Source organism: Cupressus sempervirens, chromosome 9 (genome assembly GCF_028749045.1).
Source record: "Cupressus sempervirens isolate cs-2001-9-10 chromosome 9, ASM2874904v1, whole genome shotgun sequence".
In the NCBI taxonomy this organism is placed as follows: Eukaryota; Viridiplantae; Streptophyta; class Pinopsida; order Cupressales; family Cupressaceae; genus Cupressus; species Cupressus sempervirens.
In genome coordinates, this window is record NC_143126.1 from 497,287,781 (window position 1) to 497,301,917 (window position 14,137).

A 14,137-nucleotide genomic window follows, 5' to 3' on the forward strand; every position below is an offset into this window, starting at 1 on the left:
ATCCATATAATATTTTAATAATTAATAGCAGCAACAACATACTCATCTTTAGTAGTAGATTGGGAAACACAACTCTATTTCTTACTTATATGTGCAGTGAACCCTTCTCCTAAAAATAAATCTCCACCACATGTACTATTTTTGTCATCAACATTTTCATCCCAAAAAACATTAGTATAAATTCTTAGCTCAAAATTACCTTATTTATTATACCATAAGTCATAATCTTTTTTTCCTTTCAAATATCTAAATATTCTCTTTACCTGGAGTCATATTTGTCTCCTAGGAATTGGTTGAGAGTCTTGCAACTATACCAACTACAGGTGCAATATCAGGTATGTTGTGTACTACATGCTACAACTTTATAATCTCTAATATATATTGTGTCTCATTCATTTTAGTAGTGTTGTCCTCTTTAGATAATTTGCACCTAGTGACCATAGGGGTGCCAACTAGCCTTGACTCGTCCATACCAAATTTTCTAAATGAATCCTTTATGTACTTAGACTGATTCACATACATTCCTCCATTTTCTTGATGAACTTTTAAGCCAATGGATAACTTGATTTTACCAAACATAGACATTTCAAACTCTTTACTCATCTAAAATGAAAATGACTTACACAATAGATCGTTACTACCAAATATTGAATCATTAACAAATGTTTCTACAATCAGTACCTTATCTCCAAATTCACTTTTCAAACACAAGTTATTATTATCACTTGTTCTAACAAATTCAATTCTTATCAAATATGAATGCAATCTTTCATACCATATACTTAGTGTTTGCTTCAATCCATATAGGGCTTTGTTCAGTTTACATACTAGGTGCTTTTGATTTAGCTCCACAAACCATTCACATTGTTGAATGTAAACCTCTTCCTTTAGAATTCCATTTAGAAAGGAAAACTTAACATCCATATGATAAAATTTGGATCTCTTGTAAGTTGAATATGCCAATAGTGTTTGGAATCCTTCCAATCTAGCAACAGGGGCAAAGGTCTCACTAAAATCAATTCCTTCTTCTTGGGCATAACCTTTACAAACAAGTTTGGACTTCTTCCTTACAACTTCTCCTTTATCATTCAATTTGTTCTTGAATATCCATTTAGTTATAATTACCATTTTTTCTTTGGACCTTAGTACCAGTTTCCATGTAGTTTTCTTTTCAATCTGATATATCTTCTAATTCATTGCCTTAATCTAGTCATCATTCTCAAGTGCATCATTTATAGTTTTAGAGTCAAATTCAGCAATTACACATGTATAATCTTTTAACTTACTTCTTGTCATGAATTTAACACTCTTGTCTCCAATAATTTGATCTTGTAAATGGTGCCTTCTCACACACTTTTCCCAAACACGATCAATTTTATTTTTGACAATATTATCATCACTCAGTTGGGGCTCAACATTCTACTCAAGCTATTCTATTTCTGTCTTTGGTAATGAAGATAGTTGCTCGAGAGCTCTTTTTTGTTTCTTTGTTGGTCTTTTCTATTTCTCAGTGTACCACTCCAATGACTTAGTCAAGTGTGCAGGTACAATATTAGGTGCATCATCTTCTACATAGACAAATCTATTATAATCTTTAAGTTCCTCCTTTCTCTCCTCATCATTATTATCTATAAACTCATTGATTATTACATTTACACTTTCAATCATTGTGTCAATCACTTTATTCAAAAATGTGTATGCCTTTCTCATAGTAGAGTAACCTAGGAATATACCTTTAGCTCCTTTTGAATCAAAATTTCCATTTTTTGCATCTTTATGAGTATAAAACCTAATTCCAAAGATTTTCAAATAACTTACACTCAATGTATGACCATACTAGAGTTCATAAGGTGTCTTGTTTGTTCCTTTCATCAAATGAACTAAGTTGAGGGTGTAAACAATAGTTCTAATAGATTCTTTCCAAACCATTTATGCAACTCATTTTTCAATAAAAAATGTTCCAGCACAATCAACATTACATCTATTTTTTCTCACTACAATTCCATTCTAATGTAATGTTCTTAGTGTAAACAACTATATCTTAATTACATTCTCAACACAAGGTTAATGAATTTATTAGATATAAATTCACCACCTCTATCAGATCTCAAACATTTTAACGGTCTACTAGTTTCCTTCTCAAATCTAGCCTTATACCACATGAACATTTGAAATGCATCAGATCTAAATTTTAGAAATATAACTATCATCATCACTGAATAGTCATAAAAAATAGAAAAAGGTATTTATCACTATAATAAATCTCAACTTTCATAGGACCACACAAATTAATACAAATCAACCCAAGAATATAACTAGATGAATGTGACTTTCTTGAGCAACTAGACATAGTCATCTTAGCAATTTGATAGTGTTTACAAATAGCATCACCAGGTTTATACAATTTTGGTAAGCCTCGCACTTTGTTCTTTATACTTGATTTAATCATATTATCAAAATTCACATGAAAGATTCTCTTATGCCACAAACATACATCTTCAAATTTAGCAAATAGGAATGCACTTATAGTAGGATCTAGGTAAAGTAGATTACCTCTTCTTTGTTCTCTAGTTCTAATGAATTTTTCATCAACATCATAGATTCTTATCTTTGCATTCAAAAATTCCAATCCGTGACTTGTGTTACTCAATTGTGCAACACTCAACAAATTGTATTCTAGACCTTGAAGCTAGTAAGGATCATCACAGTTGATCTTATCATTCAATATTAGTGATTCTCTGCCTTTCACTAGACATGGAACATCATTTCTAAGCTTAAAAATTCTACCATCATATTCTTCTAACTTATGAAACTTATCAATATCACTAGTAATGTGATTTGAGAAACCAGTCAATAATCCATGAATAATTTTTGCTAACATGAGAAATAATGTATTTTTCATTCCCATATATTTCCTCATCTAAATCCTCTTTCACAATAACATATACCACTTCTTCAACTTCATTTCCATCATCTGATCATGTCTTGGTGTGCTCTTGCTCAGCAATGTATCATGACTTCTTTCCTTTTTCTTTATAATCCTTATTCCTTTGATATTTTTTCTCCTTCTTATCCTTCTTGTCATTCATATTATTGTTAGAACATATAGCAATAATATGAACACACTCATTACATTTGAAATATGTCAAGGGAAGTTTATCTTTAAACCTTCCATTACCTCTAATTAGCCTTCTAGCCAACAGTGCTTCAAGCTCATCCATCTCTCTTTTATCTAAATTTGAATCACTCTTATCTTTTCTACACTTATCTTTCTTTGAACTTTAAATAGTTAGTGATATCTTTAAAGAGTTCACAACTATAGGTATACTATTATCAAAGTTACTCAACTCAAATGGAGTTTGTCTAACGATCAAGGCATCAAGACTAAGAACATTACTAGGCATAGCTTTCAATTCATGAATAATAGATACTCTAATAGCATATATAAGTAGTAAGGTTCTTAGTACTTTACTTACAACTTCTTCACTACTTATGACTCCTCTAGTAGATTTGATGGCACTAACAACTTATTTGATTTTGTTATCGTATTGACTAGCAACTTCTTTGATTTTGTTACTGTATTGAACAATTTTTTCTCTATTCATCCTCATGTTGTCACATGCTTTCCTCTTAAGCTTTCTTCTTTGGCTCTCAACACATTTAGATCTCCACTACGCACAAGTGAAATTTTATCCCACATTTATTTTGAAGTGTTACAATGATATCATCAAAATCAATAGAAGAGAAGAAACAATCTCTATCATTAGGCTATTGCGATCTTATTTTTCTCTCATTTGATCAACAATCATAGGTAGGGTAGGAGGTACATACTAATTATATAGACAACGCAATACATTATCTCTAATGCTTGATAGGTACAGTCTCATTTTGTTTTTCCATAATGTGAAGTTCTCCTTGTTTATCTTAGGAACCTCCCTCTTATACATCTTCAGATCTTAAGCTCAAGTCCCTTCAAACTTTCTCCTTCAAGCACTTATCTCCAATAGTGATTGTTAGATAACTAAGAGGGGGGTGGGGGGTGAATCAATTATAACCAGTTATCTTATAGTCTTTAAACACTTTACCACAATCTTATAATATTTAAACTTTCATATCACTAGCTCGATAAACACATCAACAAACAACTAATTTTATATACTGAGTATTAGAGTAAACTTTCAACTTATAGAAAGTTGTAGCAATAAATAGTAAACATGAAATAACATGCAAAACAATAAGCATCCACACAATTTTGACACAAGTACTTAATGTGGAAACCATGTAAAGGGAAAAACACCTGTAAACTAAAAAAAATTCACTCTTCTAAAGTGAGCTCTAGTAGGAGCCAACCTTGTTAAAGGTTACAAACACATTGTTAACATGACCTTATTAGAGAATTTTCACCAAAGATCATCTAGACCTTATCACGCCTATATCTATGTGTGTGTGTGTGTGTGTGTGTGTGTGTGTATGTAGTGGCCCACTTTAAAGGAATTAAAAAATATTAAATTGAATGTCACCATACAATGGATTTACAATTAAGATTGTTAGGTCCACTCATGTTAAGAGAATTTCTCTACAATGGCTAGAGAGTAACGATGAAATGATCTATTAAGTTTAGCACTACCTTGCTTGTTCAGATCTTCATTTTTCTCAGTATCATTCCTATTTCTTCCTTTAGATCGCTTCTAAGTTATCCGCACACTAACACATCCACACAACACTTCTCTTTCTTGAACTTAATAATGCATTTTTTCTCAGTTATCCTCTAGCTACCACCTTCCTTCTTCAACTTGATTAGAAACAATGAATAATGTGTTCATCCCTTAAATAGAATTTTTTTTCCACTTCACCAAATTCTTCCATGTTTTTCTTTTTAATCATAATTATTTGATCTTGATCTAGCTTAGATTCATTGAATCTAGACACTTGGGTAACACACCTTCTCCTTGAACTCTGTGCTCCAATTCAAATCATCACATCTCTTTTATTAGATCAACTAACTCCATCCTTATCTTCAAAACTTCTTGAACAATCCTTATTTTCATCAAATGTTGGCCTCAGATTAAATCATATCCAAACTATTCTTCCTTCTCATTGCTTGATTAACATTAAACCCACTTGGTCAATACTACACTCAAGAAACACTATTCTCGCTTAGTCAATACTACACATTCTTCACTTCTTCATCAAGTGTTTGGTGCCAATATAGATGCTCGATTAATACTAGGGATCCTTCATTTACTAACCAAATTATATTGCTTATGTATGATCTCAAAAATTAATCAAATCATTTACAACAATCAAACCAATATTATTCTATTAGAGTCTAACTCATTCAAGTGCCCATTGAATACCATACACTTATCAACCCTTACACCATCATTATACTTTCTTCAAATCATATTCATCAGTCAAATGATATGGAACTCTATTGAATTAGCACAATGTCTCACCAATTAAGGCTTGACATCAATGATGCGTAACAACTAATATGACTCTTTTACATACATTAACATCATTATCATTTGGGGCTAACATTAATTATATCATGTAGTAAATTTTTATCTCCATCAATATTAATAATAACCCCTTCTCAAAGGTTTTTAGAGTCTCTAGACATAGAAAAGACTATTTCATGTGCCCTTTTATCTTGGTCAACCATTTGGGTGGAGATTGGACAAACCCTCACTTGTTCACTTAATGGGCTTGATTAGTCTCAAATCTAGTTGACTAGTTAAACAAAGAACCCACATCCCATTTGGTGATATTTCATAGTATATCCAAAAGAGTATAACATTGTAATTAAATTGGGCCTTGGTAAGGGAAATTGGAGATAGAAGTCAGATTAGTCAATTAGGAGGGCTAACTACATTAGGTCTACTTCTATTCCAATGTGTGCAAACTACTTTATAGCCAAATATGGGAATGATTTCAAATAATATCATTTGGGAATCTTAGTGGAGAGTGAGAAAAAGAACTCACACTAGATGCAAGGATATTTTGGTCAGATCTTGGTTGGAAAGTGGAAGTAGTGTCTAAGGTAGGTCTTAAGGGTTCAAGATTTTAAGAATAAATTAAAGAATTTCCACTTGTATGGTCTGATTGTCTATTGGGAAAGACACTTGGTGTGTGCCTAGGAAAGGATGAGAAGTGAATAAAACCTAGGAAAGTTTGGAGAGAAGAGGAACTTGGATAAAAGGTGCCTAAGAAACTTGTATTGTAAGAAAACCCTAAAGATACCTATAGAACCATTGGCCATTCTGCATCATATTGGTATGAGAAAAAGAATATGGAAGGTAGGAATTTTAGAGGTAGAGGAACCTTTGGAGAAAGAAATCCTTCATGAGGAAAATGTGGAGGAACTAGTCAGTTTGGTCTACAAGACTCCAATAGGGAATCAAGAAATAGAGGAGGAGGATTTAGAGGTGCTAGAAGGCCTAACAAATTTAGAGGCAAAAATGGAGGACAAGGAAGAGGATCTGGAGTCTTTATAGGAAGCTTGATAGATGGAAAAATTTAGTGGAGGCATCCAAAATGAAGGGAAACATGAAGAAGATAAAGTACAAAAGCAAGATAAAAGATGTAGGAAAAAGTGAAGATTTCACCCCATTTTTTGGGCAGGTTATTGTACACATTTCCAATGGACTTGGAACTTTTTCAAGGGTGGGAGTATGGTATAGGAGCACCCTTTGCACATGCACAACCAAGATGTTCAAGGCCACAAAATGATTATATTAGGTTCATTGATGATTTGTAAAGAGTCTATGTATGTATCTTGGTCAATTAAAGTCATATAAAGGTACTTTTGTAATGTATTTACTCACAAATACAAAATTGCTCCATTTTGTATTAAAGTGCAATGTTTGGAAAATGCATCTTTTACAACAATTGGACAAAATTATTGTCATTATCGATGTGTAGGTAGTTAGAGTCTAATATATCTTGTATGGATTGCTCCATTTTGTATTAAAGTGCAATGTTTGGAAAATGCATCTTTTACAACAATTGGACAAAATTATTGTCATTATCGATGTGTAGGTAGTTAGAGTCTAATATATCTTGTATGGTTCTGGCTAGTCACAGAAGTTGAAATGTCTGTAACATTACTAAAATATTATTAAATCCTTATAATGGTTTAGTTTGTTAAATATAGAGTTTCATTTGGAACCCCTTTGGCTTCCCCCCTGTAGTAGGGTCCAGTTAAGGTTAATGGAGATGTGAATACTCCATTGAAGTTAGGGCTAACCAAAGAAGCAAAAAACATTGTCAAAATCATATTTGTACTACATTTTGATAAGAATGAAGTTTATTTATAGTGTAGATTGAATTTTTATTATTATTTCTGTTATAGTCACTCTTCTCTCTGGTTATAAGCAATTTTCATACACACAAATGAAATATATAAATGCTAATTGGATAAGGATATATAGTGCACTCAATGTGATTTAGATTTCATTTGCTTTGAGTCCAAAAGATTTAAGGCACATGAAGATGCAATGATGCCTAGTAGGAAAATGAATTGTAAATCTTTGTGATTTTTATAGTGCACTGAACCTTGGAATAGATAGTACAAACTTGGGTTCGCTATTTTTGAAGGTACAAACTAACAAAATTGCAAAATAGTAAAAGTTTCACTATCTTGCAAGTCACCCATATATGCTCCTGCAAAATGGCAACAACCTTTGGAACATGCAATTTCACTGTTTAGCAAAATTCTCATTTCTATACTAGCAAAATAAAAAAGTTTCGCTATTTCACAATTCTTGTATTTACCTTCCTACGCAATGGTGAAATTAGTAAGTCTGCATTGTAAAGTTAAAATTTGTCATTGGAATACTATTTGGTTGGTTGCTATATGCCTCTAAGGAGTTGCCTATGATAAACTGAAGGATGGATTAGTTAGATCTTATGTGATTGTTTAATTTTCTTGACACCTCTGCATCGTTTTTCCCCTTATTAACACAAATGTGCACAACCTAATAGAGAAATAACAACAATTTGCAAGATAGGAAATTAGCTTCTAATCATCGCCAATAAAATGCAATTACAATATGTAGAAATATGACATGCAAAACCAAATGGGTATAATATTCTACAAGCTATAGCCACCATATACATCTCCAAAACTTTCCTTGACAACCCTACAAGCCTTTTTTATATAGGCAATTTTTAACCATCCAAGAAGGTTCTAGAAATTTGAATCATAAAATTTGAGACCGACCAACTTTAAGATATTATTATTTATATTTTATTACAGTAGAGTAGGCCCCAAACAACTTCAAAAATCAAAAGAAGTTCAAAAGGAATTTCATTTTCTTTACTTTCAGGTAGTACAACTTCTGGAGATCATGGCTCGTCATTAGTTTCTCTGATTGGCTATTATGACCCCATTTCAAAAATGCCATGAACTTCTTTGTAGAGCTTGAATCACACAAGCTCCATCTATCCAAGGTTTAATCCCTATTCAGAGCATCTAAAGCCTTCCAAACTAAGTTCAAAGCTTGTGTACCCTACTGCCAATACCAATAAATTTCAATATCTTCAAAAATAGACTTGAGCTTGTACCAAAACTTTACCTTAAGTTAAAATAGTAAACTTTGAGAAATAAGAACTCTACACTAAGAGAGCTAGCCCTTATTGACAAGACAAACTAGATAATATTTTTGGGTGATGCAAGATTTCCCTTACACTCAAGTTGCTCTTACATCAGAAAGACATTAAAAAAAATCACTACCCAAAGCCATATTGCAACCAACAATAGCAAACATTAGAACAAAGGGGGACCCAGTGAACACATAGCCTCAAATGCCAACAAAGTTTGAGCACTCAATAATGAAGGTGGAGAGTGGAAAGGGGGGCGGTTGAACCAATGACACATAGCCCCAAATATCGATCACATTATAGCTCCCAAACCTAGATCATACCTGCACAAGAGAAGCGAGGAGTCACCCATGTGCCCCTTCCAAGGAGAGCACTCAAATGTACCAAATTGCACCCTCAAACCACCACTCACAAGCACAAATGACAACCAAGACCACCTTCATCGAGCATTTCCATATGGGTTGTCATTTGATTCTTTTCCATCCAAATTAGAAGTAGAGGAACCCTTATAGCGTGTTGAAACCGTAGCATTCAAAATTGCTCTTCTCTCATCATTGACACCTATTACTCCTTATTCTTTTTCAATTTGTTTAAAAGTATTGAAAATATTACTAAATGTATTATATTTGACAAACATTAAGAATATCTAAACTTAATATGATATTTAATGTACACATGAATAGACATTTTTCTGTTAATTGCAAAAAGAGGTAAACGCTTTGACCTGGAGCTATGAACCAGTGAGGCCACAAACAGGGGACCTCATCCCCATGAGATTTGAACCTTGATGGCAAAGATAACAACACAACAACTTAACCATCACAACATGCCACTATTGACATGAATAGACATTTTTCTAATATAACACATTCTTTTTCAATAGAAAAAAATATTACATTGTACTCATCCATAATGAACAAGTAATGTATGCATAGAGTAACATTTTGATTAAAATAAATTAAAATACAATGTTAGAATCTATATATTATTTTACTTTTTATTTCCTTATGTATTAAAATAGAATTAATTAGCTTTAAAATGAAGTAGAATTAAAATTAAGATTTTTTTCCCTTCTACAAAAGGTCATAGATTTGTATATATTTTATTAATAGACTATAAAGATAACATAAAGTTTCATGGGTGAGATCTTCGAGAAAGGGAAATGCTTACAAGTGAAATTAACTACAATTTGTTGATGATTTTTATAGTAATATTTAAAATTAGAATTAGAAACATAATTGATATTATAAAAGTAATTTATTTATTTTTTGTTATATATTAATTTTAGCAAAGCCGACAATCGACACGTCTATTAGAAATATGTGTATATAAATACACAATTTCCAATGTAACACTTACTAAAGTTATTGAAGATCTGGATAGCGTTAGAAGTTTTGTAAGAGTTTTTTGAAATAAATAGTATTAAAAGCGGTTCCGAGCCAGACTTAAAAAATGGCCAGTAATATAAAAACAGGTAAATATTGTCATCATTTTAACTTTTGCTTAATAAGTAGCAGTTATAAGGCTGCACCCTCCAATAGAAGACGATAATTTACAAGTCTGCTTACTCTTAGATGGCTCCCATGCACAGGAGGAAGACCAAAATAAATTATAAACAAATTCCAATAAAAAAGTTTAAAAATTAGATAATATTAATTATTTATTATTTTGACTAATTTGGTACTACAGTATATATAAATTCTACAAACTTGTCAATTATTTGAATTCAAGAACTTGATAATACTGGGAGGGATTTTATCTATAAATCTATGTTTTATTATTAAATTAGACATTTCTAAATTTAGTTTCAAGTCTGGAATGGTGCAACGGTTCCATATGAGGGCTAAGAAGTATTTAGCTGATAGAGAATTGTTTTGCTTCTTGTAAATTTAAATTCATTCTTTGTTGGTTGAATCTGATCCTACTTCTGTTTCTGAAAATGTTGGAGATAGCAACTGGAGTTTTTCCTTACACATTTTCTGAAAGGTGCTCAAGATATTTGTCACTTCAGAGCATTTTAAACATATTTGGTACAATATGGGCTGTTATATTGAACATTGTAAGCTTTGCTACAACATGGTCTGATGCATGGGAGATTCCTAGCTTGATTGAGGATGATTCAATCTCAATAGCAATAGCAGAAGCATTTGAGTGTTTAGATGCATCTGAAATTTGGCTCATACCTGATACAACTTGTGGAGGATTCTCAACACATCTTGCAAAGCAATTTCAGTCAAATTTTTGCAGGAATTCACTGACAATTGGATGTGAAGAGCAGTTTATGAACAAAAATGTGAAGGGCGGTTCATTAGAAGTTGTGTTTCCGTGGACCAGTGTGCCTGAAAGTTTTGAAAGTAATTCATTGCCTCATATTAGATATGAACAATCACTAGCATCTACTGAGAATTTTGAAAGTAACCCTCCACTTGATTATGCTTGCAACAAAGCTACAATGGCTTCTTCTCAGGATTCACATTTGGATCTTAGTGTTAATGCAGAAGATAACCAATCACAATCTGAATGCTCAAGTGTTTATAGCACTCCTGAAAGAAGTCCATCTCCTAATTCTGCTTTAAAAGATATGGAAGATCAGTATTTACAATCCAGGCTCAGTATAAATGCACAAGATCATGATTTACGATCTGAGCTTGGTATTAAGGGAGAAGATGAACGCTCAGAGTCTGACTTAAGCATAAATGAAGAACAGTCTTCAATTGCATCCTCAATTTCAGAGGAAAATGATTGCATAATGGTAACCAGCACTCCTGAATTCAAATCTCTAATTGATACTAGTTTAGACGAATCCACAATGATTCTCTGTCAGCATTCAGCCTTTGAGCTTGGCATGAATGGAGAAGATCAGCATGCACAGCCTGAGCTTGACATGGATACAGAGCAATTGTCAATTACATTACCAAAAGAAGAGACATATAAGTGCCCAAGTGTTTTTGATAGTAATCCCTCTCTTGATACTACTTGCATCAATGCCACCATGCCCCTTGATCAGCATTCAGAGCCTGAGCTTAGTATAGATGAAGATCAATTACAAATTCCATCATCAAAACCAATCACAAACAAGTTCTTGAATGTTGATGAAAATAACTCACCATTTAATGCTCAATGCATAAAACCCACAATTCCTTCTGATCAGCATTTAGAATTGGAGCTTAACATTCATGAAGAGCCATTGCAATTTGCATCATCAAAAGCAGTGGTATCTGAATCCTTATGTTTGTTTGAAACCCTTCACCTATCAGAGCCAGAGTATAACAAAAATGAAGAATCCATTCCATACGGAAGTATGCCCAAAACTCCAGAGAAAAAGGAAGAGCTCAAAACAGTCAGCAATGGTGATGATTCAGCAGTGTCACCACCAGCAAGAGTGTCACCATCAGCATATTTATTTGCACGCTGTTCTCAGACTCCTGAAACCCGTCACAGTATATCTTTGATGCCTCCGGCATATCATTCAGAATATAAAAGGCTCACAGAATCATGTAAACCATCTGAGAGTACTTGCAGTCCGCCATTAAATTCTCTTCAGTTTCAATCAGAGTCCAGCAAAGAGGCAGAATCCACGTTATTCACTATAACTTTCAACCAGAACTTTACCTGTTTTGCTTGTGGAACAGATCAAGGCATCAAGGTCTACAAGTGTGATCCTTTTGAAGAGGTCTTCAATGGATATTTTGGCGATGGAGGGATCAGCATAGTGGAGATGTATTATTCAACCAAAATTCTAGTTTTTGTTGGAAGTGAAGATAATTTCCAATGTCCCTCTGATAAAGTTATTATATGGGATTATCAGTTTCACAAATGTGTTCATGAACTTACTGCCGATTCCAAAGTTAAGGCAGTAAAAATCTCAAGGGATCATATGGTGGTGGTTTTAGAGCAGGAAACATGTGTGTACAGCTGTTTGGAAATAGAAGCAAAGCTTCTGTATAGAATAAAGACTCTACCTAATACCAGAGGCCTTTGCGCTCTTTCTGATATGCCATTAAATCCTGTTTTGGTTTGCCCTGGTTTACTTAAAGGGCAAGTTTGTATTGAACACTTTCTGCCTCGGAAAACAAGGTTTGTGTCTGCACATGACTCCCAAATTGCTTGTATTGCTCTATCCAAATATGGAGCTATTCTAGCAACTGCCAGCAAGAAAGGAACTTTGCTTCGCATCTTCAACACTTCAAATGGCACCTGTTTGCAAGAGGTACAGGATTTCTCGATTGTGAAGCTGCTAAATAATTAATTATGACTCAAAATTTGATGGTGTTATGCATTTTGTTGTTATTATGAAATTTGGCAGAGTGGATCTATCCATTTTAGCCTAAATACTTGCACTCTAATTTGAGTAGCTAAAGGTTCTTTGAGAGTTGGGTTTTAGGGTTTAGGCTTATACTCTCATATGAGTACCTTATTCAGTTTTTGCAATGTTTTTCTGAAACAAACCGTCAAGTTTGATTGGGTGCTTGATTTCACATGATAGATCATGAATTTAGATACACAAAATATGGTTAGTTGTAAACATCAACAGAATTGTAAGGTCATTGTAGAACTGTGTTGAACAGGCACATATACATTTCTGGTTATATTACATTTACTACAAATAATGTTAATCTAATGTTGAATTTGTTGGCAGGTTCGCAGAGGATCTAAAAGAGCAGAGATATACAGCATTGCTATATCAGAGATTGCTCAGTTACTTGCAATGTGTAGCGACAAGGGCACTGTTCATATAGTTTGTCTCAATGAAAAAGTGGGAAAACATGAACGGCTGGCAAAAAGAGAATCAAACAATCTTACAGAAAACTCTTGGAGGCAGTGGAATGCTTCTTCTGGCGAAACTGGTCGTGTTCTTCAGAGAGCACATAGTAGTAGCTTCTCATTTTCCTTCATTAAAGGTCAGAATCTAACCCTAGAATTTAAATGTGGGTGTGATGGTATAGAATGAATTTCCAAAACCCTAATCTAAGTCAATACATTTTTAAAATAAAGAAATCTAATTTATTAAATTATGCAGGAGTTGTTCCAAAGTATTTTAACTCGGATAGGTCATTTGCTCAATTTCGTTTCTCTCCAAACGTGAGGTCTCTTGTTGGATTTGGGAAGGATAACACTATAATCATTATTTGCTATGATGGAAGGTAAGATCATCAATACTTTATTTGCTTATCTTCTTTCTTTTAATTAGGATTCAATTCCAAAACACTTGTCACAGTCTACTTTTGATATTGAGTTCAACATGTATAATAATAAGCCCTGAGATAAACAATGAGCTTGTACTCTTGTTGCAGCTTCTATAAATGTACATTTGATCCTGTCCGTGGAGGAGAAATGGTGCAGAAATTGTATGAAAGATTTTTTAAGCCAGATGAAGCTTCAAAATTGGTGGCAACAAAATAAAGAAGGAATTAAAGAATCGATTTTTTCTTATCTAAAATATTTACTACATTTGTGAATATGTTTCTCATCAGTTTGATGTCGTTAAGATCAATAGATATTATTTTTTCCTTATACTGATATTCATAATAAT